General features: G+C 56.2%; 1 protein-coding gene across 1 annotated transcript in view; it reads right to left on the reverse strand.

The window, feature by feature from the left end:
* diaph3 (diaphanous-related formin 3) overlaps nucleotides 1-6,000 on the reverse strand; it is a 124,731-nt gene that overhangs the window by 24,282 nt on the left and 94,449 nt on the right.

Genomic DNA, 6,000 nt, shown 5'->3' on the forward strand with positions numbered 1-6,000 from the left:
GGAGGAACGAGGGTGAGGAGGAGGGGGGGAGGAGGAGGGGGGGAGGAACGAGGGTGAGGAGGAGGGGGGAGGAGGACGGGGGAGGAGGAGGGGGAGGTACAGGGCTGTGTAGGATGGCTCTGGCAGGGTGCAGCATGGCGATAAGACCAGTGTATAATTCAATTAACACAGTAGGCATGGGGAGAGCTCCATCTTTACCACGCATCATTAGCTGTAGAGTGTGTGCTCTGGAGAGAGAGTGAGAGAGAGAGCATGGAGGAGAGAGACACAATAGAAAAGACGGAGAGAGAGACAGATGAAGAGGAGGAGAGATGGGAAAGCAGAGGAAGGGGAGAGCAGAGGAGAGGAGGAAGGGAGAGAGGAGAGAAGGGAGAGGATGAGAGGAGGGGAGAGAGAGGAGTCACAGACTCTGGGCAATACGCAAGCATACACACACCCACAGAGTATGTGACAGACAAGGATGAGCTGTGACAGTGGAGTAGCATTGACAGGTAGAATGATAATCTTCATGTCAAGAGCTCTTCCAATGCTAAGCTAGGTAGCATCTGGACCAACAGGTGTCCTAGCTGGAGGGTTCAGTCAGGAATCAGGCACCAAGCCTCTCCCTCCATGTCCCTCTCTCTTCCTCTCCACCCCACTGTCATCATCCCGCTCATTAAGAGCCCTGCTATTCCACCACGATCCCTCCTGTTCCCTTTCCTCACCCCCCCTACACCTCCTCCTCCCCCTCTCCATCGCTCTGCTGTGCCCCTCATCTCATGCTTAACCCAGCCTTGAGGAGCTTACTGGTCCAGCAGTCACGAAGACTGCATGGACATCTGGGAAGTGGTGGTTGTGGTGGGGGGGGGGGGAGGCAGTGGGAAAGAAGAACAGCAAAGAAAGGGAGAGAGAGAGAGAGCAGGGACTCTGTGGCAGTCTGAATAGCAATCAGAGATTATCTAGCTCACCTGTGGCTGAGGCCATGAGTTGTGTGAATGGGATGATTAGGCAGTGCGGTTCGCCTCCCTGCCCTCCCAGACACCCCCCCCCCCCCCAGCCCTCCTCCCTGCCTTCCCCACCTCCTACCCCAGCCCTCCTCCCTGCCCTCCCAGACACCCCCCCCCCCCAGCCCTCCTCCCTGCCTTCCCCACCTCCCTACCCCAGCCCTCCTCCCTGCCCTTCCAGACACCCCCCCCCAGCCCTCCTCCCTGCCCTCCCAGACACCCCCCCCCCCAACCCTCCTCCCAGATCACGACCTGCAGCCTCCATTACTGCAGCAGCACGGTCGGATGTCCCATAATCCAGTGCGAGGGCGGCGATCTGGGGCCCTGAGGGGCTTAAGCCCTGCTGGGGGGGGGGGGGGGGGGGGGCATGCTCACCAGCGCTACTGAATGATTAACTAGGATCTACTGAGGTCCCTCAACTGCTCCCTCTCTCTCTCTCTCTCCTGTCCTTGTCTCTCCTAGTCTCTCTCCCTCCCCTCGGTCTCTCTCTGTCCAGTCTCAATGAGGTTTAGACAAACAGCAATCGCACGCAAGCACGCGACAAGTCAGCAGAAAGCACGACTGCACACCCTCTCAAACACACACCATTCCAGACCATTCAGACTGTGTGTAGGTTGGGGTAAAGGGTCAGAGGTGTGTGTGGGTGTAGCAGGCTTGTCAGAGTGTGTGCAGCACACTCCAGGACAAGTGTGCACCTGGTCATTATCTGGGGACTGGGGCGCTTCACACTGACGTACATGTGAGTAATATCAAACACCCCCGCTGCATGAATATTCAGCAGCTCTCCTACCACGGCCTCTGTGTAATTAGGCCCTCACCTGTGTTAAACTGCCCCCCCCCCCCCCCCCCCCCCCCCTCCTTCTCCCACCTGCTGTCAGGCGACTGATGCTCGGTCAGCTGACCTTCGTCCAATCAGGTCTCTGACCTTGTCTCCTCCGAGGTGTTTAAACATGCAGAGCTGTGCTGAGCGTGTGAGATGACAAGCACGGGGAAGGGGGGAGAAAGGAGTTGTGACTCAGTGTGTCATGGGCAAATCGAGTGCTGCTCTCGACAGCAGGGGTGGTGACTTACGCATGCACGTGTGTGTGTGTGGCGGAGATTTTGAGGATGCGAATAGGATGAGAGGGGGTGACAGGTCGTGTCCACTGTCTGGTGCCCGTGTTTGACATGTAACCGCAGCTAGAACGCTCTCAGGTGTACGTGTGTGTAAAGCTGGGGGCACTCGGGAGCGAGTGTGTGTGCGAGTCCACGGACCCGTGTGACAGTGTCACCTGTCACCTGGTCTGACACCGCGCCTGTCTGGAGCGATGACACGTCACACCTGCCGTCAGGTTTGAGGACAGAGCCCCCACAAGCCCCCACGGAGGACTGACGACTCAACAGATCCTTCTCTGCTGATGACTCGGAGAGAGACATGCACACTAACTCGGTCAGCAGACTGGTTTTCATGCAAAGCGACGTGCAGATGGTGCATAGGGCAGCAGAAGGTTCTGGATCAGAAGGGTAGAAGTCAAGGATCTGTTTTGATCAGGCACGATGACAATAGCCCCAGAGATGCTGGATGTATGAGAAGAGGCAGGTGTAGGGAAGAAGCCCACACACGAGACATCCCCTCAACTGTCATGTAGGACGAGGTCTCCTCCTGGATATCTCTCTGAAGGGGTCTCTGACCCTGTCTCTCCCTCCATCTGTCTCTCTCTGTGCCTTGTCTCTCTCTCTCCCTACCCTGTCCCAAATGATCCCTCTTGCTCTCTCCCTTTTGCCCCCAAACTTGCTGTCTCTCTCTCACCCCATCTCTCTCTTTCTCTCTCCCCTGCCCCCCCTCTCTCTCCGTCTCCCAGTATTTACACATCAGCAGCTAATCCAGGAGGCTGTGATAGGGACTAAATCTTCGGTCGTGACTTCTATTTCAACTCCCTTCCACACTCTCAACAGGACCTGGTGGCTTCAGCCTGTCACGGGAGAGGGGCATGACTCCACATTAAGCCTAATCACACAACACCTTCCAGAGCGCGTGACATCTGCCCCCCCCCCCCCCCCCCCCCCCCCCCCCCCCCCCAAAAAAAAAGCTCCCCCTCCCACCACCTCAACGTCGTCGCCAAACTTTCTAGAAGGTTCCAGAGAACGCCGGCGGCTTGACAGCCGTCTACCTCGGAGACGGGTTGGGCTGGACAGATACGTGTCAGAGCCTTCAAAGCCGCGAGCGTGGGCTTGTTACACTCCATAACTGGAGAGGAGGAAGAGGAATCTCCGGCTTCCTGCTTCCCGGAGGCACGGTGACATTCCGACGGCCTTTCTGTCAATTTCAAGCTCTAATTCAGAGCGTAGCGCACGTGATAATCGCTAGGTCGGCTGTCACTAAAGACATCAGGGAGTAATGACTCTTAAAAGACCCCAGTCATTTACTCCTTCACACATACGCACATGCACTAGTCGCGCACCACACACACACACACACACACACACACACACACACACACACACACACACACACACACACACACACAGTGTCTGCGTTCATTCTCCCTCTCTCTCTCACACACACCAAAATCTGTCTTTGTCCTCTCTCTCTCATGCCTGCTTGGACACATTAATGTAATCACACACACACGCACACACACACACAGCTGGGCAGCCATCGCCAGTGGCTGGAGACCAGTTTCCAGAAGGATACACTTAAAGGTCTGCAGTCGCTTTTGAGATCCAATAAAGCCCCCTACCTTTGTGGCCCCCTGGCCCCCCTCCCCTGGCCCCCCTCCCCTGGCCCCCCTCCCTCCCTCCATCCATCATCCTGAGAAGCCCAATCCCATTAGGAAGAAGGACTGGGGACTTATGGAGCCTTATCCCAGCTCCTGACTCTGCTGTCGTCCACACAAAGCCTGCTTACCTTCCTCTCCACCTCTCTCTCTCTCTCTTGTGTGTGTGTTTGTGAGTGTGTGAGAGAGAGGGAGAATGAGAACAAACACTTCTGCTTGTGTGTGTGTTTTAACAACCATCCAGTATGTGCTTGTGTGTGTGTAAGTTGCAAGCAGGTAGGAGTAGTGTGTGTGAGTAGTGTGTGTGCTAAGTGTGTAAAGAAGACTGTGTGTGTGATTGATTTGGGCCTGGGGGGGAGGTGTGTTGTGTGCGTGCAGGGGAGGGGGTCTGTAGGCCTAGCTAAGGCTCTCTCCAGACTGCTGTCTCAGGACTGCATGAGAACGGGAGCAGAGAGGGGGGGGGGGCAGCAGAGCCCAGGGAGAGACTGAGGCCTGGACACTGCAGCCTGGACCAAGGCTCAGACTGGCCACCAGGTGTCTGAGCAACGCTAGAGGTACGGACAGTGAGAGGAGGAGAAGAGAGGAGAGGGGGAAGAGAGGAGGAGGGGACATGGGAGAGGAGGAGAAGAGAGAGGAGGAGAGAGGGAGGGAAGAGGAGAGGACAGGAGAGAGAGGAGAGGACAGGAGAGAGAGGAGAGAAGAGAGGAGAGAGGGAAGAGAGAGGAGAGGACAGGAGTGAGAGGGAAGAGAGGAGAGAGGGAAGAGAGGAAAGGAGAGAGAGGAGAGGACAGGAGAGGAGAGAGAGAGGGAAGAGAAGACAGGATAGGAGAGAGAGAGGGAAGAGAGGACAGGAGAGAGAGAGCGGAAGAGAAGAGGACAGGAGAGAGAGAGGGAAGAGAGGAGAAAGGACAGAAGCACCTATTTCCAGCCAGCATACACACGGCCACTTATTAATTACACATCTACACGCTGTTATCTCCCCGACTCAATTAACATCCCCCCACGGAGACAGATTACATCACACCTGTCAGGGGCTTTCTGATTGGTCTCCTTGGTGACTGGACGCCCGCCACGCGCACGTCTTTTGACCGCTTGATCCTGCCCTCCCCGGTAATTACCCCTCCTCCTACTGCATATCACTCCTTTAAAAGGCCTTTACCGGTGTGTAAAACCCAGAACCCCGGAGATCAATTATTAGGGGTGTTTACACCTCAGGGGTGAGTTGTATTGGTTTGTGTGAGAGTGTGTATATATGCACGTGTGTGGGTGTGTATTTGTGTGTTGGCAGGGACTCCCGCCCTCCATCTCTCTCCCCTGGCGAGCGACTGAGCCCCGCCCCCCCTGCCCTGGGCCAATCAGATGTGTATCTTCATCCTCCATACCGGGGGGGAGGAGCTGGGATGCTCCCGCACCAATAGTGGGTAATTACGTTTAGGGGAGGAGGCAGGCCTCAGAGAGGCAGCAGGGGAAAGAGGTATCAGAGAGAGAGAGAGAGAGAGAGAGAGAGAGAAGGAGAGGGAGGGAGAGAGCGGGGAAGAGGGATCAGAGAGAGAGAGGGAGAGGGAGGGAGAGAGCGGGGAAAGAGGGATCAGAGAGAGAGAGGGAGGGAGAGAGCGGGGAAAGAGGGATCAGAGAGAGAGAGGGAGGGAGAGAGCGGGGAAAGAGGGAGAGGAGTGTTATTTAAGAGGCAGATGACAGGAGGGCAGGAAATGAAGATGAATGCGGCAGCGTGATAGGGATGAGCAGGGGCCTGACCGAGGCAGGTCAGGGAGGATAATTAGCTGGGTTGGCAGAGACAAGGCCTATGCTGACACGCTGAAGCCTGGGGCTTGATTAGTCACCAGGGCCTTGTCCGAGGTAGAGTGCACGGGGCAGGGTGGTCAGCCACCGCCCGGACACCCCCTGCCGTTGCAGTCCTCCAGCTACAGGGACAACCAGGCCCATAATGCATTGTGCCCTTGATTTCTTTTTGCTGTTGGACATGTAAGGGCGAACAGAGCGACGAGCACGATGCGGCAGTTTTACTGTGATGGATCACTCTGTTTCTGTCTGTCTCTCCCTCTGTCTGTGCTTCCCTCCTCCCTCCCCCACTCACTCACTCCTTCCTCCAATCTAATTTCAGGTCAGTCATAGCAGAACCAGGGAGAGCGTGCAAGGCCCTTTATCATATCCATCATTGACGTGGAGGATCAAGCACAAGTCATTCTATCCCTGCTTGCCCACTCGCAATGGGTGGGCCTCGCTCTCTAAGAGATAATGGC

The sequence above is a fragment of the Osmerus mordax genome, chromosome 22 (assembly GCF_038355195.1).
Source record: "Osmerus mordax isolate fOsmMor3 chromosome 22, fOsmMor3.pri, whole genome shotgun sequence".
NCBI lineage: Eukaryota > Metazoa > Chordata > Actinopteri > Osmeriformes > Osmeridae > Osmerus > Osmerus mordax.